The sequence below is a fragment of the Pinus tabuliformis genome, chromosome 3_2 (assembly GCF_031772625.1).
Source record: "Pinus tabuliformis cultivar Carrire ecotype Pingquan chromosome 3_2, CPIR1, whole genome shotgun sequence".
Classification (NCBI taxonomy): Eukaryota; Viridiplantae; Streptophyta; class Pinopsida; order Pinales; family Pinaceae; genus Pinus; species Pinus tabuliformis.
This window is the reverse complement of record NC_142302.1, coordinates 179,169,659-179,194,538: the sequence shown is the minus strand read 5'-3', so window position 1 is coordinate 179,194,538 and position 24,880 is coordinate 179,169,659.

Sequence of the window (24,880 nt, the reverse complement as noted above, 5' to 3'; positions counted from 1 at the left end):
AAAAAGGAGGAGGCAAGGTTTGACCACCCAACCTCCTCCGTAATAAACGAATCCTAAACCAACTCATCCAACGGAATTATTGAGAAGTCCATCAACATTTTTTCTATTTAAAACATAGTTCATCAATGTGCCCAGGGGAAGGAGGCAGCGCATGCAGTTCGAGGCAAATTTTTGCAGGAGGGCCGAATTTCCACTTTGTCAGATTTTGACAAATTTTATATGGTTTCAGCATTTTTCGATGCCACAAACGCAATGGCGCTATCCATTTCTCCATCAGAGTTCTACATTTTTTATTATGGAGGTATAAAACTCCTTTTTTGTAACTGATGCTTGTACTCTTCTTTCTCATGCCACTTAATGAATGAAGGCCTCCCCATTGATCGAGCAGGGCCTGGAGACGTAGTCCAAGTCGGACGAACTCTATTATCAAGTCTTGTTGTCTTCTTTCATGCTTTATGTGTTTCTCCTCTTCTCTCATGTGCACATTAAATTTCTATGTTTAAGCTACAATTTATGCATGTAATTCTTTAATACATCTATAAGAAAAAGATCTTGGATCATTAAAACATTACAATGAAGATGATACCATGATAAGTTATGTTTAAATATCATACAAAGGAATTGAAACACCAATACAAAGGTACTGATAAAAGGTTTGACTAACATTGCAAAGGTCATATTTATCAACCTATGCAAGGTTAAATCATTGTTGTAAAGTTTAAGAATGCCTTCTCTCAGATCATAGTCAATGTCTTCAGAGGAAGATAGTATCACTGACAATAATTCATTATTGACAAACCTAAAATCCAAGCTAGCACTAGAAAGATTATATGGTGTTTTTCCTTTTTTTGGATAAATAATACGCCTTATAAATAAAGAGTAAAACAAATTCTAAATGCCAAAAAAAAAAACGAATTAGGTGGACGATGGAACAGGGAAACCATGATGGATACCTAAGGTGCCAATGGAAATCACCTCGCTTAGTTAGAAACATGCATAAGACTTTCGTAATGGTCAAGGGGTTTAAATAACTTTCAACTCGCATGTACCTCCAAGACGAAGTCCGTAAAATAAAACGAAGAGCAGTGCCTCAGGGAGTATCATTGGTTGCAAGGGTTATTGTGAAAAAGAGTCAATATCTTGCGCATAGTGGTTAGCTGAGTTGTTGAACCTTTATAGCCTGGTTCCCTGTGAACTACATAGCTTTTGATAAAATGCATGTAACAGAAGTGTCAACGTATATTCATGTTGTATCTATTGGTGGAAGTTAGTATAGTTATCTGTGCATATCAATAAATGTAGTGAACATTGAACCTTCCCCGGGTAGCTATCTTACCTAGCACTATTCAACTTAAGTAGTTCCATTGGGTAACGGTTTTTACACAGTTGTCTAATAACGGCCATGGCAACTTGGTTGTGCAACCCACTACAACCTTTCGTATTAAACAAAGCAGTGCCCTCGTGAGCTCCTCCCTTCACTTGCCTCTTGTGTTGTGGGCGTTGATAAAATCACTTGGTTTGACCATTGAAGGAATGATCATAAAGCATGAGGGATGGTTTCTCAATTACCATAGAATCGGCTTCTTGTTTATACGGCTCATGGGTTTGTAACAAAATTTCAAGCCTTTAAGATTTAAAGCATGCATGGTTATGACAACTTAGAAGCATGTTTTGTGGGTAGATTTAAAGCAACAGCACCTTTACAGCAATAACGTAGAAAATCGTGTTGAGGACCATTGATTTTCTTTCTGATCCACAGTGTCGATCTTTTGCTTTATCCACTAATCCAGAGTGATTTGAGTTGCCTTAAAAGCAACCGGTTGGATAAGGTTTATGTTAGTTTTTTGTAGAATTTTATATGATCTAGCCATGAAAATTTGTGGAGAGGCTAACACACATGAGTTCTAAAGAACCCAGAAATTGTTTGGTAAAATTCCACGTGGATTATTTTTTATTAAAATAATTAATATTTTTAATGGGGTTCCTAAGTCTAAACTTAGGAAAAATAAAGTATTAATGAGTATTAATCAAAATATGGGTGAGAATGTTATAGAAAGTGGATCAAGTCAAGTTTTAATTTTAGTCATTGATTAGAGACTTAATCTCGGTCGTTGAAGTCTCAATGAGAAAAGTATAAGAAGGAAGCTTGGGGTTCATTTAGAAACACACAAAGATATTGAGGGAATTGATTTTCTGAGGTGAGAAGTTCTCAAGAGGAAAATCGGTTGGGGATATCTTGTAGCAGAGGGGCAGTGAGAATATGGGAGAAAGAATTTCCAAACAGTACAAGGTAGAGAGAGGAAAAAAAGACGTCCAGAGGAGAGTTGACATTGGCCTATGCAATGCTGACGCAGAGGCAGCGTAGTTAGTGAGGAGAAGTCGACTTTCTGCTGAGGAAATTTGAAGTTCAGTTGCTGGAAGCCAGGTTGTGAGTCTAGGAGGAAGGAAAGTCAATTTCTTAGCCAGCAGAGGATCCAGAGCAAAGAGGCAGTGTAATACCTAGGAAGGGTGATGCAGAAGCTGCCCAGGGTGATGCAGTTTGAAACAGAGGCCATCAGAAGGTGACGCAGAGCTGAGGATCAGTCATTGATTCTCCAGTGATAGGGTGAGATCATTTCACCAATCTTTTTTCCCGTATTTTCTCTGTAAAGGATTGCTAGTTGAGCATCTTAGATTTTTACTCAGAATTTTCTCCTGCACAATAATAAACCCTCGGAGTTGTTGCACCAGTTTTCCCGCATTGGGTTTTTCGAGGACTATTTTGTCCAAAAATAACTGTGTCCTATATATCTTATTCTTGGCTCAGTTTTTTGTTTCATGTATTCAAATATTAAAGTAGTGTAGGCTACAAAAGTAATTTGCTTTAGTATTCAGAGAATAACTTGATGAATATGTTAAAATCAAGTAGGTGAAGTAGATTCAGATTTGTTGCAGTAGGGGTTCCTTGAGAATTATGAATTTTCACATGGTATCAGAGCATTGATTTTGAAACAAGGAAGAACAGATCCACCGCTGAGTAGTGAGGCCAAATCTGCACTTGGAAACAATTCAAATCCCCTTGAAGGGATTGCGCAGTCCTTGCTGGGAAGCAGAGATTTCGAGGAAATCTCTCTCTGAGGGAGTCTATAGAGAGATACTATTTCCAATTCGAAGAGGCAGAGGGAGTGATGCATAGACTCAAGGTAGTGCTTGAAGGGCATAGTTTCTACCAGGGTAGAAATCCGTCAGAAAAGAGCGAAGACACATAGAGGGGGAATTTTCTCCTCAGAGAACTTTTCTCACCAAAAGTTTGAATTTCTCACTTGCTAGGTAGCAATGTTGAGAAGTGACTAGAGGATTTAGTTCGATAATTTGGGTGAGATGGCATCTTATGGGCTCAAATATCATGATAGGTAGGAAGGAGCTTCCAACTATGTCATATGGAATACCAAAACCTTAGATTTTCTAGAGGAGTATGATCTTGAAGCCTACGTAAAAAGTGTTGTAGATGTTCCTGGTGACAATGATCAAAGGAAGAAGTACAAGACCGAGCAGGGGAAGGCAAAGAGGTTCATACTCAATGGAGTTTGAGATCATGTGGTCTCATACATGTAGGGAAAATATATAGCCTGAGAGATGTGGGAATTTTTGTCTTCATTGTATGAAGGCTCTTCCGAACAACAAAAGATATACCTAGAACAAAAGTTGCAACAGACATTGATGCAAAAGGGAGAAGGAGTTAACTCCTATCTTCAATGTATTCAGGACACCAAAGACTAGATTGTTGCAATCGGGTCAACTCCTCAGTCTACAGCAATGGTAAGGACGGCCCTGAATTGAGTCTTGGATGAATGGCAAGTCTTCGTCCAAAGTTTATTGGGTAGGGAAAGACTACCTTCATGGGAGGAGATGTCGGAATCTCTTCAACAAGAAGAATTGAAGAGGGACCTGGTTAAGGTCAACCTCAATGGCAGGAGTGGGAGTGACACGAAGACCAAGGAGGAGGAGGATAACATAGCTCTAGCATCAAAGGGATAGCAAAAGCAAAAGCGAGAAGAAGGACATTTCAAAGGTAAAATGTTTCAAATGTGGTGAGATGGGTCACTTTTCATCCCAGTGTCCTTTGAAGAAAAAGGATAACGATGAGAAACATGATCCTAAGGTTGCTCCAACAAATATTGATGAATATGAGTCTTCCATGAGTGCCCACACATCTCTGAGAGGGAAATGAGGTGATATTGAGTTGTAGTCAGGAGGAATACAAGTGGGCAGGATCCTTGAGGATTCCACCTCTTGGATCAAATCCTTTCTACGGGAGCTAGAAATTCAGCAGTAGCGAGATGGACTTAGTTTCATATGATGCATTGGATTGTTTGGAGAGACAGATGCAGTAGCCAGAGACCAGAGACTGATCAGCGCAGAGAAAGGTTGGCAGAAATGTAGTTGGCACAATTCAGAAGTCAGCAGCAGCACAGAAGATTCAGAGGGTTAGAGACTAGAGCAGTCAAATTCCAACATTCATGGTATTATGTTGAACATAGTTAAGTTCAATTAATTTTGGATGTTTTTTAGTTTCTTCTCTCAGCAATTGAGTTGTCGTATGAATGCAGTGTTAGCAGTGGCAGTGCTAGCAGCATAGCAGATGCAGCATTTGAGAGGGAGTTGTAGTACATATGCAACAGTGGCAGTGGCAGTGTCATGGGTAGTAGTACAGTAGTAGAAGCAACACAATGTTGGTGGCAGCGACAGTGCAGAAAAGAGATGCTTCAGAGACAGAGCAACATGCAGTTGGACATTATTGCTAGAGCACTTTCCTCACTAAGAGGGAGTGTTAGTTTTTGGTAGCATCAGATGTGATATATGCATGAAAATTGGTGGACAGGCTAAGGCGCATGAGTTATAAAGAACTTCGAAATAATTTAGTGAAATTCCACCCAGAATGTATTTTATTAAAATAATAATGGGGTTCCTAAGTCTAAACTTAGGAAAACTAAAGTATTAATGGGTATTAATCAAAATATGGGTGAGAATGTTCTAGAAAATCAAGTCAAGTTTTAATCTTAGTCGTTGATTAGAGACTTAGTATTGGTCGTTGAAGACTCAATGAGAAAAGTATAAGAAGGAGGCTTAGGGTTCATTTAGAAACACACACAAAGAGATTGAGGAAATCGATTTTCTGAGATGAGAATTTCTCAAGAGGAAAATCGATTGGGGATATCTTGCAGCAGAGGGGCAGTGAGAATCCAAGAAAAGGAATTTCCGAAGAGTACAAGGCAAAGAGAGGATAGAAAGACGTCCAGAGGAGCGTTGACATTGGCCTACGCAGTGCTGACATAGAGGCAGCACTGTCAATGAGGAGAAGTCGAGTTTCTGTTGAGGGAATTCGAAGTTTAGTTGTCGGAAGCTAGGGTGTGAGTGTAGGAGGCAGGAAAATTGATTTCTCAGCCAACAAAGGATCCAAAGCAGAGAGTTAGTGTAATACCTAGGAGGGGTGACGCAGAAGTTGCCCAGGGTGACACAGTTTGATGAAGAGGCCATCAGAAGGTGATGCAGAGCCTCTAGAGCTGAGGATTAGTCATTGATTCTACAGTGACAAGTTGAGATCATTTCACAAATCTTTTGTCCAGTATTTTCTCTATAAAGGATTACTAGTAGAGCATCCTAGATTTGTACTCAGAATTTTCTCTTGCATAATAATAAACCCTCAAGGTTGTTGCACCGATTTTCCCGCATTGGGTTTTTCCGAGGACTATTTTGTCCAAAAATAATTGTGTCCTATGTATCTTCTTATTTGCTCGGTTTTTTGTTTCACGTAATCAAATATTAAAGTAGTGTAGACTACAGAAGTAATTTGCTTCAGTATTCAGAGAATAATTTGATGAATATGTTAAAATCAAGTAGGTGAAGTAGATTCAGATTTGCTGCAGTGGGAGTTCCTTGAGAATTAGGAATTTTCACAGTTTATCCCTTTGACAATGCTCATAGCTATATTTTTTCCCTCCTGCTGAAGATTGGATCGGCAAGATTGATGTTTTTATTTTCAGTAGCACTTGGTCAGCAAGCTTTATCCACTAAGATGGAGATGTTTCCAAAAGGGACATAACCGTTGGACAATGGTTATCTAATTGTTTCAATAACTCTATTGCACCTTTGCGATATGGAAAGAGACAACGCATATTTGACAGTGTTAAGATCATTTTAAATAGCGACTATAACCATTATGTGATGGGGTCTGAGTTTATTGACCTTGGGTGTTATGGGTTGTACCTTCTTGGAATGAGACAGTGTTGAGCGTATATTCCTCGGAGATATATCGAACTACCATGATCACATGTATGCAAGAAGGCCAACAAATTAGATTCAAAAAACGTTTTTCCCATGAGAAGGTAAGCCAGTGAAGGTTGATCCACCATGCTAGTGCATGCAAAGGAGCGCAACCAAATGTAAAATCTGAATTAGTCAATGATGGTACAGTAAGTCGACCGAGAATATACAAGACATGGGTTGTGAGTCCACCTAATGATATCCAACGTCTCTGGTGATCACACACATGTGATCAATGGTCTTGGCAAGGCTCCTCCAAGATGATTGAGGCAGAAATGTTCATTAAACTCTCTCATAGTGAATGCATTGTCCTGGAATTGAAAGGAGGGAAGTATGTTTGATGCAGGAGGGGAAATAAGGGTTGAAAGAAGAAGCTCATGGAGTGCCAAAGAAGTTGTCCCAGAACGTGAAGCCTAGATTCCATTCAGGTTTCAAGGAATGTTTGGCAAAGAGGCAACCTAGAGTCGCACAAAATCAAAGGTGCAATAATTAAATTATGAGTTGTTTGTTTTAATGCATAACGCATACCTTCTGTTAATTACCTCCTTGGAGTTGCGTGATTGCATTATGTGTTTAGCCTTTCTTATTTTGCATGACATGATTACATGCATGTACTTACATACAATGTATGGCCCTTAGTATGATGGCACGCATTTGTATTCGATTTTCTGACTGAGGCTCAGATCTTGTAACTTGCAAGCTAGTAATTCTCATTTCCTGTTATAAGCCCATTGTCCATACTTCAATGATTCATCCTCTTATCCAAAGGTCTTGCACTTGCACCTAAAGGTCGATTTTTGAAATTCAATTGATTATAAGGCTTTGTATTTCCTAGGAACATTTTAATTAAAGTGACAACGCTCAACCTATACTACTATGACATCGCATAGTGTGACTCAATAGACAACTATTGTGGCCCGTTTTGGTTGCCCTATCTTTGTAATGAGATGGCACACTTCCTCTGGCATAGATTCATTATGGCATGGATATCCTCTAAATAGTGACACACATGTATTAAACTGCAACATGTGGCTCATTCTTCTTAACACTGTGATTCACATTGCTTGCTCAATAACTCGTTGTGAATATCTGTAGTTCGTAGTGAACATATATGGAATTTATATACTATCATGTGTGGTTATATTTTGTGGCTCAATCCAGTGGGATCATTATACATAGGACAACGACATCGATCTAGATATTAGCGATCACATAGATCATATTCTTCTAGACTAGAGATTCTCATCACTCTTCAATAAACCCATTATGCAAAATTATTTTATTGTAATCCAAATTACAATAATCGGTATACTCTTTCAATGGTTCGAAGATAGTCGAGTTTGAACAAGTTGGATTTAATCCTTGCACTTTAACTTAAATTTCTCAAGTCTAAGTATGGTATTTCATACACCATGGTGGATAGCTATAGTAGCATTGTGGAGAGAAGAAAACCGGAAAAGTTAGATGGGAATAAATAATTATGCAATGGGGTTATATAACATAGAACCTTGTAGTGATGTGGTGGAATTGAGAGTAATACAAATAAATAACAATAATTAACATGTTGATTAATTTCAATAAGTAGAAATGGACAAATTGGTCATTGTTTTATTTTGCCTAATTATTAAGTGTTGGGAATTATGTGGAAGGTAAATTTTTATTTCATTATATGTTCTCCAAAACTTAAATTATTGTTGAATTCTCTTGGGAGGGCACAATGACTCTATACCATGATGTAAAAGTGGTTTAAAATACTTATACATGATAGACCTTGTTTTAAATGTTCATAGTCGAGCTTGATGAATAAACAAATTGTAAGGTATGATTATTGTATTAAAATTTTGGATGAGGAATTCTAGTGGTGTGGTCATCATGGGTTATAAATATAAATGTAGGTGGTGAAAGGAGTAATGGGGGATAAAGAAAGTTGAATACTATGTTCAATTGTGTACCAATAGGTCTCTTTTGCCATACCATCACCATATTACTTTACTCGTATTAAAAATTAATTTATGAGTTTCGCGATTGATATACGTAGTATAATCAAGAACATAGCTTAATAGAATGAAGATTATACTTATAAGATATCTTAAGGGAAGAAATGTTGAACTCTTATGAGGTAAATGGAAAACAGAAACAATAAAAGGCATAGATCATGGTCAACACGAAGAAAGATTAAAATAAAAATTATATAAATGGAAACTATAGAAATCTGCAGAAATTGATGGTTAATTAAGTGGGTTCCATCCTAGAACAAATTCTGAAGATTTTACTCATGAAAGATAGGTCCTTGTACGAAGTATGAGACTATGTAATTTTATTATTGTCTTTCGATTTAATATTGTTGTGTTGATTGGTGCATCTACATGTAATGATGCAATTCATTTTTGATATGGTTTTTCCAATGGATGAATCATTTAATTCACCCTTAGTAGGAAAATGCTCCAAATATACACTATTGGAGGGAACTAAACCTTACCAAGTTATTATTCATATATTCAATAGCAATATGTGTAATTAATTGGACATGCATAGTTTGGAACCTACAAGTTTCATTGAGTAAATAAATATCTCAATAATTATAACTAAAGTAGATAGAAGCACAAATTATATTCCAATCTAGATGGAACTAGGGTTAGAGTTATGAAGGAAATGCACAAATGCAGTACAACTCACTGTATGCATGTTGGAGGAGACATCATACATTAATAAATTATGACTCTAATAAGAAGGTCAATGGGACTGACACCAAAAGTACATCTAGTGTAAATACATAATGGGAGTGTAAAAGCAACTCCTGGTGCTTCTCGGTTAATAGCAGAAAGACAGTATTAATTTTAAGAGCACATTCTCCAAGGCTCACTCAAATTCTAATGTGTAAAAAAAATTGCAACTTAAAGTGTGCAACCTCAAACTCCACAACCTTAATGTACATATCCATCCATATATAGATGGGGTTCTATTAATATCTCACAAATAAGAACCTTTCAAAAAGATGCTTCCAATAGAATGATTGAAGATCTTACAAATGTACTTCTTGTGGAAAGTGATAAGGTAAAAATGATCAGTGTGTTTCTACTTTATATGAATAAAGTATACTTGCAGATTAGATATGGTGGTGCTTGATGCATTAGAGAAATTCAGAGTAGCCTAATGACTAATAGGAATTGTACACTAGATTCAAAACATGACTGGTCCGAATTAATAAACCAATCTTTAGTAAACCAGAATTTTTCACATTAATACAGCTTATGATAATCAAAGGATCTTAGGCTAGTAGTAGAATAATGCATGTGTTTGGTCAATTTAGTGAAGTCTAAATTGCAACTTTTAAATGTCAACCCGGGGCTCGTAAGCTGATGAAGTGAGGTGTACTATATGTAGTTAGATAACCGTTTTCTTAATCTTTTGTCGTTTTTAGCTTTTTAAGTTTGTTTTCGAATGTATCTTTCCTACTGTGATGTGATGGAAGTAATAAAGCAAGTGAAATGTGGATGATTGTGGTGATATCTAAATGATTTCTTCAAAACTTGAAAAGTATTCTACAAGAAAGCTTGAACAATAACTGCAATAAAATCAAAGCTTAAAATCAAATAAAGGACTAATGGCATCGGCCCAGTATCTCTGCTGCTGATGAAAATGAAAATGAAATTTATATTAACTCAATTAAAAGCAAGAACAACTACTTTACACTACTTTACACTATTTTAACTCTTCATTTAAATCTAATCAATGTGAAATTTAAGTGAGACAAATCACACTATTTTAACCTTTTCTTAATCATGTGAGAACAATTATGAACAGGTCAGTAATGTGAGTCTTAAAGCAAAATAAACCAAGCTGCACTAAGTGATATTTTGGCTCCAATAAAGTTAGTTGATTATAGAAAAAGAACCATCAATAAATGAACAACTTGATAACTACTGAGCAGAAAGTAAAGTGCAAGTTAAAGAAATGACAGTAAGGAAAATCAAAACTGCAAAACAATGAATGTCAGCAACATAGACAAGACGATCACGCATGCCACTAGTTATGAAAAGAAAAGAAAGAAAATTGTCCCGGGCTTGCCTAAGAAACCTGCATAACACACTGATCAGTCATGAACAAAAGTGCAGAAATGTAAATCAGCAGAATTCAAAGTTTATGTACAGCTAATATACATGTTGAAAAGAAATAAAAACGCAGCAATTAAAAGACATCTGTACAGCTATTATACATGAAACAAGAAAGAGAAATGCAGGAAATTAAAGATTACTATACAGGGCTTCAGCAAACAGGGGCCCTCTGCCTACTTCGGCCGGTTCAAGGAGAAGTTATACGCTTAAGTGTAAAACAGTCTTCTCATGTATTGACAACAAATGTAAAAGTACAGTGGGGAGCTCAAAATTACAAAGCGATTACAACAACGACTAACTATCCAGCGTTCAAAGACGCTTTATTTATAACAGAGGAAAGCAAAATAACTTAACAAAAACTAAGCTATTCAAGCAGCTGTGTAAAAACACGTAATCTTGTTGCGTCCTCGGATTTAGGCAACGGTCGTTGTGGGCATTCAATCTGCTGTTGGATTCATGTTTCCCACTGTCTTCGTGGCTGAGGAAGATGCCACCTGTTCTTCACGTGCTCCAAAACAGAACACGCAGAGCCGTGCCACCGCCAATGACTTCTGTTGACCATATTTGCCTCCTCATTGACCACGGGTTTTTATGACCGGTTTGGGTGAGCTGGAAGGACACACACCATGTCCTTGGTTCCACGAACTTGCCCATGTGGCTCTTCTTCCTGGAGGACACCTGGAACATATCATTTAATAAAACAGCTGCAGAATCCGGGGTTGGCTGCGGAAACCGGGATCAGCTGCGAAAACCCTGTGTGAGCTGTGGAAACGCAGCGCTTTGAACCAAAATTCTAAACCAACAACAGTCATTAGCATAATTAGCAAACCATGTAAAAAGTCTTAAAATACAATGATTTGAGCAATTTGATGGAGGGAATGAGTGGCAAAAGAAGGAAATGAATAGGAAAAGGAGGCTGAGAGGATGTGTAAAGAAGTGCAGGTTTGAGGCTCAACATACCCCCACTCTGAAGGTGTTGCATGTCCTCATGCAACCAAAACTTTGTCATTGTTTTTCAATCCATGTGCTCAGATGCTTCTGCCAAAACATCTAGCCTTCTTCTCTTTCTCCTTGCTGCTAAAATTGTCCTTGGTTTTCTGACTAAACACCTGAATTTCAAATTGATCAGTGCTCTGCTCAGCTTCTTACATTTTCTCTTCAATTTTCTGTTCTTCTTCTGCCAGAGTCCTAAGTGAAGCATGGTATTGTCATGGACAATTTTGTCCACCTTGCTTTGTTCTTTTAATGCTTCATTTTCTTGTTTAATGTGCCTGTTTAGGACTTCTAGCTCAAACACTTCCTGTTTTAAAGATTGCACTTGTGCATCAAGTGGCAAGGTAGTGCTTGGTCCTGCAACTGATTGTTCCAAGGACTCTAAGTAGTTATATGCTTCTTGCTGGGTGGAGTCTACGTCAGGTGTTTGTCTCGACCTGAACTCAAATTCTTGAAAAGGAGGATTGTTTTCTCTTTCCAGCTGAAAAGGACTTTCCTCACGTGGAGGACTTGCCTCAATGTCTTGCTGAGCACGACCTTTTTCAGGTGTTCCTTCACCTAAATCAATAAAGTGCGATTGTTTTTCTTGGGTCACTTTCTTTCCTTTGAGCCTACTGCTCCTCCTCACATGTGGACTAGTGCTCTCTTTCTGGGCACTCTGCTTTTCTTTTCGTTTCTTTGCTGAGGCAGCAGTTTGGAGATGGGCTAACCTTTCTGCCAAAGTTTGAGACTCTTCTTCTACTGATGGTTCAGGGGATGGATATGTCTCTTGAATAGTTGCTTTACCTTTGTCCTTTTTCTGCTTTTTATTTCTAGTTCCCTCTTCTTCTTCCTCATGAACAGTTTCCTGAGTGTCTACTTGTTGTGGGGGAAAGTATCCAACTCGGAATGACCCTAACCCACTCTAAGGGTGACAGTTCCTTAGCAACAGCTGAAAGCAAAGCTATCTAAAATTTCTTCTTTATGACATGCAAGAGATAAAAGGAAGAGATCCACTTACCGATGTCTTGCGCAAATGGTCGATCCAAGTTTCTCTATTTGCCGCTTGCTCCCAGCTCCAAGTCTTTTCACGGGCCCAGCTACACGAGATCCTGCAAATAAGACAAAGAAAGGAAACTACAAGAAGCACGCATTCATAACTGATTCAAGGATTAGCATAAATCAAAGACACAAGTAAGACAATGCACCATTGAAACACATGCGAATAGAAGAACCTCAAATGCTTTATTAATATATGGAAGTAAGGTTCAGGCGGTGATACAACCATGAAAGGCCCAATCCAGCATCACCTTCCCGACGGAGAGAAATCTCTTCTTCACCTCCCTCAAGAAATCACCCAATGCTCACAACTGTAAACCAACAGCAATTCTTTGCACTAAATTCCGCCCTCCAGATCCCATGGGATGAGATCCTTATATAGAGTTTTGGAGTGAAGATAAGTCAGCTTGATGTGTGACTTGTTGTCCTCTTCAACTCCAGTTGTTCTTCAGTTCTTCACTCGGAGTTTCTACCTTCCACTTGGAGTTTTAGAAGCTCTTAACTCATCATTAGGTGAATCTTATGATCAAGTGTCTTTTTGGAAGCTTCCTGGGCACTAGCACATTGAGAAAAAGATTCCTCCACATGTCAAAGTACGCCCAGCGCAGGTAGCCTTTGTTTCACTTGCTATGCAGCGCAGGTACACCATAGAGCTCTTGACATTCAGCGCAGATGCTTAGTGGAGCAGCTGCTTTGATCCAAAACTGACCTGTTTTTGAGTGTTTTTCAGTGTTTTTCAGTGGAGAACTGATTTGCAGTGCTGTGGTTTGCTGACCTTGTTCCTCTAAGGGTAAGAACAACATGTTTAGGGACTTTGGATCCCTTAGATTATTGACATTTCATGCTCTATGCTGTAAGGCACAAAAATGTCTATAACAGTTGCCCCCTAAAGTATGAGGTCGTTTATCGGGTGAAATGCTTTATTAGGAGGATCCGAAGTTCATTCAATCGTCGGGAGGTGACCTGTAACAAAAATACAATACAATACATTATCTTTTCATACTTTCTTTTCATGATCTAGCTGATGCGGGCATTTCCCATGCTCAGCTTTATAAATACATTTGTTGTACATAAACAGACGATCGTCTGATAATAGACTGATAATTCTCTGCTTTTAATTATCATCCTTTTTTAGCAGGATGATCATCTACTGCACATGTCTATGTTTTTATCTCCTGAATATATATCACAGCCCGGATGGATGAAACTAGATCCGGGGTCTTCAAACTTGTCCAATCTTCACTCTAGTACAAGTCGATCCATGTGAGAATTTCTTGAAGTCGAACATGGAAAGACATCGCTTCATTACCAGTCAATAATGAAAACTGTTAACAAGCGCGAGAGGAATCACCGATAATGATGATGACCCTCAAGGTACTGCAGCACAATTCACGTGGTGTGAATATAGGATCTGACGTCGAACACCACGCAAAGTCCCCCGGTCGAAGGTCATTAATGTATACCTATCGCCGGGAGTGAGAAACTTGCCATTGAGGCATGCAAGCTTCAAAGTACTGAGGGGGTGTTCCTAGATCAACTTCTTGGATAATGAGCTGATGTCGACAAGAAGTGATCCGTCAAAGGAGGGCCTTAATGCATCCCACATCAGTGACACGGAACGGAGCTAGTGATGATGGTGAAAACGATCTGTGAAATATGATTCAGGGTGGCGGTCATGGAAGGATGAAAGATGATGTACGGTAGTGGATGGGACCCGGTTGACACTTTTCTGAATGACATCTCTTGAACATATAACGACACTGATGTGATGGATCGGTAGCATTACCCCATGTATGGATGGTATGGCGAGACCATGGTGAAGGGACCGGTGAATGATAATAACCCAACCCGATATTTACGGAGGCAAAAGTGTCATGTTCAAGAGCGACTTGCTACCATTAAGCTTTGAGGTTCTCCCAATTTTTCCCCAGTCATTTCTGACCAGTACCTCTTTATTTTTGTCAAGCTTGAGGAGGATAACATATGCTTGTTCTATAACCTGCCCTTCGGGCAAGCCCATCGCTATGTTTTAACGAGCCTAGCGATAGGGAAACTTGTTCTCGTCTACAGACAAGTTTGTCGCTATCTAATATTTTTAACGAGCCCAGCGACAAAGACAACTCGGTCCTTTTCATTTTTAGAGAGTCTGAAAAGTGTACATAAAGTAGACTCCAGGGGTCCTTTTTCGTCATCTAATCCCTTAAGTCCGAAAAAGTATAAAACAATATAGAAGGGATGAATGTTCGATATCTTTATCGAGCCGAACTAGACAAGCGCTCGATCTTTTTGTGCAATAATCCCTCAGGTCCAAAAAGATTAAAATCTAGAGGAGGGATAGCTCTTCCGGTCTTTTTAATGAGCTGGAAGGCCAAAACTCGGCAAACTTTTCATTTTTTACGAGTCAGTGAAAAGAGCTCAAAGAAGACTCGTATTTTGAGGAATGAGTGATAAACAGGGATAGCAGCAGATTCCAGGTACAGGTTGGAATTTTCCAATCACGGCAGTATTACAAGGATGGCTAAGTGGGATCACTCTTCGCAGCTGTTCCTCAAAATAGGTAAACAATCAAGTGGATGTGAATGATCGGCCAAATGAAAAGTGGAGGTGACGGTGCACAAACACGACCAAGGCTTTTATGGCTGATGAATTTACGGTCTCAAATGGTTATTTACCGGTTCATTTTTTCTGAATGAGCTTGAACTTTGGGGGAAGCCTGCTCACAAGCTTATTTTATTTTTTAACGAGCATGAATTTCCGCGTTAAAACTGCTCGGATCTTGCGTTTATTTTTTAACGAGCATGAACTTTGCCAAAACTGCTCGTTTTTACCAGTCATAAAGTAGTAAGGTCTCATGGAAGATTCCTATTTTTTAAGGAGCTTCATCTCCCTACGCTTTGCTCCATATCCTCTCTTCATGCAAGCTGGGTATCGGCCCATCCTACGGGTTAGCGGGGTTAGTCCTACCTAAAACTAAAAAGCCGCCCGAGCTTGCATTCCAAGAGGTTTGCATGCCCCCAGGTGTAAGTCTAATTTCAAGGCTGCCCCTACTTTTCCGTTAAAAACCTTTGTTTTCAACAGGTGAGGCTTACCTCTTTCAGGTTACCCAAAGATTGTTCTGCTAATTCTTTCAAACAGAACTTTCCTCGGCGACGCCGACTAGGCGACGGTGAATGACGATGCTCCGCCACACACTCATAACTTTAACAAAAGAATCTTTTTCCAGAACAACCCCATTCCTAACAGCCCCTTCTTCCGCATGAGAGCTCTTCCCGGCTCTTCTGTTTTACGAAGAAGAAGGAGGGGACGGGGTACGGACTAGTCATATTCTCCCGCGGAAATTCTACTTTACACCCAAGGTTTCTTCTGCCTCCAGAGCAGACCAGGATGCATGCCCCCTGGGTTCCGGCCTTCCTTTCCCGAATTACTCGCACTCATCAGGAAGAAGAACCGGAGGTAGAGACCTTTCTTGATCAAATAGACCATTGAGGATAGGTATGTGACTACTTGCGATGCGTGATCCCGGAAGTGAAAGTTGGTCTACGAGCTTGACCATTCTTCCTTCGTATGGAAAACACATTATTCGAAAGAGTGAGGAGACTATTGCTTCCATGCAATATATGTAGTCTCGTCCAAGGAGTAGGTTATAATCCAAGGGTCCTTGGACGACCATCAAATTCATCTTGACAGCCTTCCCTTTCAGTGTAATAGGCACATTAGGTAGAATCCCTAATGGTCGACTGGTTCCTTTGTCAAAACCCGAGAGATGCCTTGTCTCGGGCAAAAGCGCCGGGCAACCCAGTGCTTTCCAAGCAATAGAGGACAGGATACTCACAGATGCCCCTTCATCAATGATAGTTCCAGCCATCACCATTTTGTATATTTGGACTATAATTCTAAATGGTATACTGGCTGGTAACCGGGGTCTGCCTAGTTGGTTCCAATCAAAGGACACAACTAGGTTGCTTGGTGGTGGGACCGAATATACGGCCGGATATGATCCTGATGACGCTCCTTCCTGCGATAAAGGAGTGGGCACATTGCCCTGATGTTCATCAGAATCGGTGTTGATGAAGAGAACCTGGACGGTGTCATCCTTACTCTCTTCGGTGAGGGTGTCAACTGAAGATGAATCCTCAGTGACTGTGGTATTTGAAGATGAAACTTCTGAAGGGAGAACCGGGTCAACTGCCGTTTCGACCTTTGGACTTTCGTCCGGTCCGGATTCAGTAGGTTCACTTTCAGCGACTGACACTTCAGCTAGCCCTATGAGCGGGGCAGCTGTATTTTCGACCAACGAAGGACTTGGCGCGAGTTTTTGGTATCCAGGAGGAAGTAGCAACGGTGCAACCGGTTGATCTTCCAAAACTCTCTTTTCTTCGTCTAAAAAGGGACAACGGCGAAGGGTGTGATTGCCTTCACACAGTTCGCAGGGGAATCTCATTCCCCTTCGTCGTCTAGAACCTTCACTTTCGCTGGTCGACGGTAAGCATTCAACCTGGTTGTCAGAGGTTGACGCTTCCGAACTGTGCAAACGAGGGGACCAGTCCCTTAGTATCCGGGGAATACTGGGACAATCACGGTGGATGTGGTTCCCTCTACATATGACACATGGCGATTTGGGCCCGGTCTGTGCTGTGTGTGGGTTTTCGTTAGATACCTTTTGCTTGCCCCCAGGCACCTTTGGCTCCTTCTGCTTCTTTTCTTTCTTCTTCTTTTCCTTCTTCTTTTCTATGGGAGCCGCGCTTTTGGCGGCTTGACCTTTCGAAGAAGAAGGACCGGAGGAAGGTGTATAAGAAGTGGAAGGCTGGAGGGTAGCTCTAGACGGGTCTAACTGTTGACTCGACTGTTCAGGAACCGTGGTGGTCTGAACTACAGCGGTTGAGAATAGCCAAACTGGCAGGCCAATTGTCAGTCCTGGAAGCGACAATGTGGCCATGTGGGGCGCACCAACTTCTCCCCAAGAGAAGAAAGGGCTAGGGGTCCCATCATGTGGAATCCCTTTGTTGGTGTGTTCCATGTTCTCAACTTTAAGATCAATCGTAGGAATCAGGGGTAATTATGTTCCGCTTAAGATGAATTTTATATGACGACGCTTTAGACACAACTTGCTTTTTCACTTTTTAAGAGTCGAGAAAAAGCTAAAGATGACTCTAGTCTCCTTCGATGTATTAACGAGCCCGAAGTGACAAATTCTCGGATGGACTTTTTCAGTTATAGAGTTTGAAAAAGGCCAAAAGAAACTACTCTGGAGTTCTAGGCAAGGGTGTGCCAAACCTTTCGCGAAACCACAGAATATGTTTTACGGTACGAGTGGTCGATCTTCGTGAATGCTGTGTTCACTGCATCGCGATCAGTAGGGCGGCCGACACGGCTTCCTATGGATAAAGGCTTTGTTCCTATAGGGGTCCCCCAATATACGCGACGGTACGCGGGGGCACAAGTCCGTATTAGTGCTATCGTCCCTCAGGAGGAATCACCCACCTTCGTAGAGATCAACAGTCACTATGTTTAACGACGCCGGTTCACGTCTCTACCTAGACCTCTACTGTGTTTCGTTATGTTTCAAAGCGTTGTTAGATAAATTCAGTTCTTTTTAGGTTGATCTTGCTTAGCAGTTTGCCTTTACGGATCACCACGTGATGTATGATACAACTCCTAAATGCAGTCTAAGAATGATAAGCAAGCTTTTTCAATTCTTTCAACTTATGAAAACCTTAACTACTGAAGGAAAAGAAAGACATCATCTTTTCAAACAGATCATAGAGCACTCACTGATGCACTTTTCCTAAATCGACATGCAAACTGTCAAAATGCACATGCACAATGCAAGTATTTCTTTTCTTCTTCCTTAATGTTGATGTATTACAAAAAGAAAGTTGTTGTATAATTTCGAATTCGATTTCAAGCGAAAGCAAACAAGTTTTGTCCAACAATCAAAAGAACACCTTAAGATTCACTCGTTTCAACACAAGAAATAATGAAATTCGAACCATATAACGAAAGCAAATGCTCAAGCAGCTATGAACAGCAATAAACTAGCTCTTAGAATCACAACGACACTTTCTCACAGGTCTAGATCCAAGAGGTCATAACAAGACTAGTTCACTTTCGCTATGGGAAACTGTGAATGACAGCAAGAAATACAATAAGAACAATCACGGTTTCTTCATACAACTGAGGCGGAATGAAGGCAAAGAGAAGTGGTTTCAGCTGGGTATACAGGTTGACAACAGGCTGCAAAAACAATACTGAAAACTGGGCAACAGACAGTGGAGAATCCAAGTTGCACAAGGCAAAACTGGATCAGCGCAGGTGCTGCACTGTCAATCTGAGATGCAGCGCAGGTAGCCCCTTCGGGACCTGCGTTGCAGTGCAGGTAGCCTTTGTTGCAGCTGCACTGAACGAGACAACTCTCGTCTCTCTCAGATTCCGGGTCACAGTTTGCTCAAAAATGAACAGTTTTTGGCCAAATCAGAGGCTATCAGTCAAGTATACACTAGAGGATGATTAAAGGAAGATGAACACTATCACAAAGAGCTAAAAATAGTCCTTGTGGATCAGCTCTTCAAATCATAAACATGCCCAGCACTGGGCTAGAGTAGCTCCCCTCTACTTTGCATTCGAAGGACTCGAATGCAGTTCGATTCGGTACTCTTTTGTTTAAGAAATGAATAGCAAGAAACACAAGCTACCAACAAGACACGTTCCCCAGTGGAGTCGCCAGTCTGTTGTGGGGGAAAGTATCCAACTCGGAATGACCTTAACCCAATCTAAGGGTGACAGTTCCTTAGCAACAGCTGAAAGCAAAGCTATCTAAAGTTTCTTCTTTATGACATGCAAGAGATAAAAGGAAGAGATCCACTTACCGATGTCTTGCGCAAATGGTCGATCCAAGTTTCTCTATTTGCCGCTTGCTCCCAGCTCCAAGTCTTTTCACGGGCCCAGCTACACAAGATCCTGCAAACAAGACAAAGAAAGGAAACTACAAGAAGCACGCATTCATAACTGATTCAAGGATTAGCATAAATCAAAGACGCAAGTAAGACAATACACCATTGAAACACATGCGAATAGAAGAACCTCAAATGCTTTATTAATATATGGAAGTAAGGTTCAGGCGGTGATACAACCATGAAAGGCCCAATCCAGCATCACCTTCCCGACGGAGAGAAATCTCTTCTTCACCTCCCTCAAGCAATCACCCAATGCTCACAACTGTAAACCAACAGCAATTCTTTGCACTAAATTCCGCCCTCCAAATCCCATGGGATGAGATCCTTATATAGAGTTTTGGAGTGAAGATAAGTCAGCTTGATGTGTGACTTGTTGTCCTCTTCAACTCCAGTTGTTCTTTAGTTCTTCACTCGGAGTTTCTACCTTCCACTTGGAGTTTTAGAAGCTCTTAATTCATCATTAGGCGAATCTTATGATCAAGTGTCTTTTTGGAAGCTTCCTGGGCACTAGCACATTGAGAAAAAGATTCCTCCACATGTCAAAGTACGCCCAGCGCAGGTAGCCTTTGTTGCACTTGCTATGCAGCGCAGGTACACCATAGAGCTCTTGACACTCAGCGCAGATGCTTAGTGGAGCAGCTGCTTTGATCCAAAACTGACCTGTTTTTGAGTGTTTTTCAGTGGAGAACTGATTTGCAGTGCTGTGGTTTGCTGACCTTGTTCCTCTAATGGTAAGAACAACATGTTTAGGGACTTTGGATCCCTTAGATTATTGACATTTCATGCTCTATGCTGTAAGGCACAAAAATGTCTATAACACTACTGTAGGAAGGTCTTGGGCTGTAACATTTCTTTTTCTCCTCCTACTTCTTTTTGGGATTTTTGGGGAACTACTGGCAGAGGTTTCAGTCACCTCTTGGAAGTGATTTCTGTTCAAAAACTTTTCCCAAGTATCGTTACTGTTTTTCAATTGATCCTCAATGAGAATTCTAATGAGCCCGTGATGATAAAGGTGGGATTCAATATGGCCTACATGTTTCTGAATAGCAAAGCTCATTTTCTTTAGACTTGCTAGCAGAAAGTAAGGTAAATTAAGGGCATGGCCTTCCATAAAATTCATCATAATCCTTGCATGATACATATACATGGTGCCAAAACGACCTTCGCATGTAATAAACTTCTGAACAAGTAACAACAGCGCAGACCATTCCTCTTTAATTACATGCACAGGAATCCCTTTAGTGAATATTGAAGTGTCCATACCTGGGTTCTTAAGCATGTCTTTCCATCCCTGATCTTCCAGCCCTCTATTCTTAAACCATCTTTCTCCCTCCTGAGGTAGACTGGTTGTTGTTGCTATGGTGTTCTCTGTTATTATGAATTTCAGGTCCCCTACTTCCACGGTGTGTCCATTGAAGGATCGAGCAAATGCTTTCGTTACCTCCTTATTATACCCTCTGAATTTTTTAATAAACTTCAACCACTTTGCTTTCTTTAATGCTTCCTTCGTCTGTGGATACCCTTCTAAATACTTCGGACCCTCAGGTTCAACTCTAAGCAGCTTCCCCATCTTCGGCTCTCAACTTCGGCTGAAGCTTTGACTATGTGTGGATGCTCAAGGAGGATGCTCACGGGAAAAAACAGGTGGATTACGGCTGTAAGTGGAGTAGCCGTAACGTAATGCAAGGCGTATTGCAGAACTGTAATCGGGGTTTGAAAGAAAGTTGTGGAGTTTGCAGCGGAAATGAGAGTGGAAATGGTGTGAGTACGAGGGAGTAGAAGACAAACACGAGAAATGAGTTCAATGCATGCGGAAATGGAGTGATAAGTGGATGGAATAACGGCCGAATTCTTTAGAGTCGAGTGGCTTACGCACACGTCTCAGCGTTGGCTGCGGAAATGGTGGTAAGGAGAGTCGTGGTACATTGGGTTACGTCACAAAGGTACGGCCAGTAATGGAGGAGCAGCCCCGTTTCAAGTTTTGAATTAATGATGATTAGGGGACCGTTAGAAAGGTATGAGGTGGATGAAGCATTATCGTGGAGGAGGAGTGGGATGATCTTGCCGAATCATTGCATTTAGTGGCTCTTTCCATGATTTAATAACTATGCATAAAATGACATTAAATTGTTGCTTGGAAAAGATTTTGATCATACCTTCATAAGTTTTCCATTTGTTGATTAAGGTTGCTGACCCATTATTGCTTTCTGATCTTGCAGATGCCTCATATCTTTGCTGCCTTTGGTGATGATGATGCTGACCTTTGACTGTAATTTTTTTTGAAAACAGAGTGTTGCTGGCTGTAGAGACAGAGTGATGCTGGCTGCGGAAATCGTTTCGAGCTGCAGAAACTGGTGCGAGCTGCGGAAACGGTTCCCAGCTGCGGAAACTAAGACAACACCCCTTTAACTGCACAAATTTAGTTAGAAAAACAACTAACTGAATGAAATAGTCCTGAGAGGGACTTTTATTGATGGAATGGAATGAAACGAGTGGAATGAGATGGAAGTGTAGTGGAGTGAAGTGGAATGGAGATGAAGATGAGATGGAGGTGAAGATGGAAATGACAAGTGGAGTGAAGATGGAGAGAAAGAGATTTTTTTTTTTGGAAAATATAGAGTGTCAGGTGTCCCTGATTTTCACTCCATATTTTCTGTATAAGACCGCCAATCTGGGATTGGTTTTCAGGCTTATACACATTTTTTTTTTCTTTTTTTTTTTTTAATTCAGAAAGAAACAAAGACTAGGATGATGGAGGAGAATAATTCTTCTCGACCAGCCTCATTACAGAATTCTCTTGAAAAATTTTGACAAAGTCCTCTTTTGAGAGTGGCTTATGATAAATTTTCAATCGGTGGCCATTCACAATGAGAGGAGTTTGAAACTCATCAATAGTCTTGATTCGAACTGCTCCATTGCTAAAGACTTCATCAATCTCATATGGTCCAAGCCAATGAGTTTGAAATTTTCCTTTGAAGTCTTTAAATTTGGAATCAAACAGTAACGCCCAATCTCCTTTTTGAAACTTTCTCTCCTTGATATATCTGTCATGCCACTTAGTTCTTTGGTGCTGAACTAGATCAGTCCTTAAAATTGGATCTTGTCTTATTTCATCTAGCTCATTCAGCTGCTCCATTCTGTGCTTTTGGGCTTCTGATAGACTCATCCCCAACTGAACTGCCATCTTGAAGGTCTTGACTTGGAACTCAATGGGGAGCAAGACTTCTTTCCCATAAACAAGTTCATAGGGAGAATGTCCTGTTGCGTTCCTCCATGTAGTTCTATAGCCCCATAAGGCTTCAGGAAGCCTTTCTGCCCAATCTCTTCTGTGGAGATGAATAGTCTTGGTGATGATGCTCTCAAGAACTTTGTTTGTGGATTCCACTTTACCATTTGCTTGCGGATGGTATGGAGTAGATTTTCTATGCTTGATTTTGTATTCTTCCATCAGCTTCTCCATCAAGTTAGATGTAAATTGACTTCCCTGATCTGTCACAATTTCTCTTGGGACACCAAAACGAGTAAAAATATCCTCAAAAAGAAATTGAACAACTGAATTTTCAATGGCAGAAGGCAATGCCTTGGCTTCTACCCATTTAGTAACATAATCAGTGCAAATCAATATATACTTCTTTTGTTTAGATGGTGGATTAATAGGTCCAATGAAATCTAAAGCCCATTTTTCAAAGGGTTCGATGAGTACCTGTGGCTGTAATGGCATTTCATTTGAAAGAGTTGGTCTCCCAACTCTTTGGCAGCCGTCACACCTTCTAACATATTATTTTGCATCTTTGAAGAGAGAAGGCCAATAATATCCTAAAGAAAGGATTTTATAGGCCGTCCTCTTGTCAGCAAAGTGTCCACCGCACGGTTCATCATGACATGCCTTAAGGATGTCAGGCATTTCATCTTCCCGAACACATCTTCTGATCACACAATCTAGCCCTGTTTTGAAAAATTCATTAGAAATCCATGAATACTTTGAACTCTCCTAAATGATTTTCCTTTTCTCATTAGGAAATAAGTGTGGAGGTAGCTTCCCTATAACCAAATAGTTAGCAATATCTGCATACCAAGGAGTTTTAGTAGTTACTGCAAACAGATATTCATCTGGAAACTTATCCTCTACGGGAGAATCTTCGTTAGTATTTTGGATTCTAGACAAGAAATCAGCTACTGTATTTTGTTTTCCTGGTCTATCTAACACAGTAATATTGAATTCTTGTAAAAGTAAAAGCCATCTTGTAACTCTGCCATTAGTAACAGGTTTGTTCATGAGATATCTAATTGCAGAATGATCAGTATGGACAAAAGTTTCATAGCCAGTTATGTAATGTCTAAACTTGTTAATTGCATGCACAACAGCTAAGAACTCTTTTTCAGTCACAGTATAATTTAACTCAGTGGGAGTCAAATTTTTACTGGTGTAGTAAATGGCATAAGGAACTAAATATTTTTGACCCAACACAGCTCCTAGAGCTGTATCTGAAGCATCTGTAGAAATATGGAAAGGAAGTTTCCAATTTGACCCTCTCAAAATGGGTGCTTCAGATATTCTTGTTTTTAGAGTTTCAAATGTAGATTGACAGTCAGGATCCCACTTGAATTCACAGTCTTTTGTAAGTAATTTTAAGAGTGGAGATGCTATCTTGGTGAAGTTTTCAATAAATCTTCTATAATATCCAGTAAATCCAAGAAAACTTCTAACATATTTTTGACAATTTGGAATAGGTAACTTGGAGATGACTTCAACTTTTGATCTATCAACTTTAATTCCATCTCCTGAAATATGATGTCCTAAAACAATCCCTTCAGTAAACATCATAAAACATTTTTCATGACTTAATGAAAGATTTGTTTCTTTACATCTTATAAGGACTTTTTCCAAATTTTCTAATGCCTCTTCAAATGAATTACCATAGACTGTAAAATCATCCATATAGACCTCTACACAATCATGAATTAGATCAGAAAAGATTCCTAGTACTGCCCTTTGAAATGTTGCGGGTGCATTACATAATCCAAAAGGAAGTACTCGGTAAGAAAAAGTTCCCAATGGACAGGTAAATGTGGTCTTGTCCTGGTCTTCGGGTGCTACTTGAATCTGATTGTAACCACTAAAACCATCCAAGAATGAGAAATACTTTTTGCCTGCTAAAGTATCTAATACTTGATCAATAAAGGGAAAAGGAAAGTGATCCTTCAAAGTTGCTTTGTTCAATTCCCTGTAATCAATGCAAACCCTCCATTTACCATTCTTTTTAGGTACTATAACCAAAGGGGAAACCCACCGGCTATCTGAAATGAGGTAAATGAAGTTTACATTAAGTAACTTTTGGAGCTCTTCTTTCACTATCTCCCTAAGGTTTGGATTCATCCTTCTTTGAGGTTGTCTGATTGGTCTACTGTTTTCCTCAATGTAGATGTGATGAATGCAAGTCTTAGGGTCAATACCTTTCATATTAGTATACTCCCATG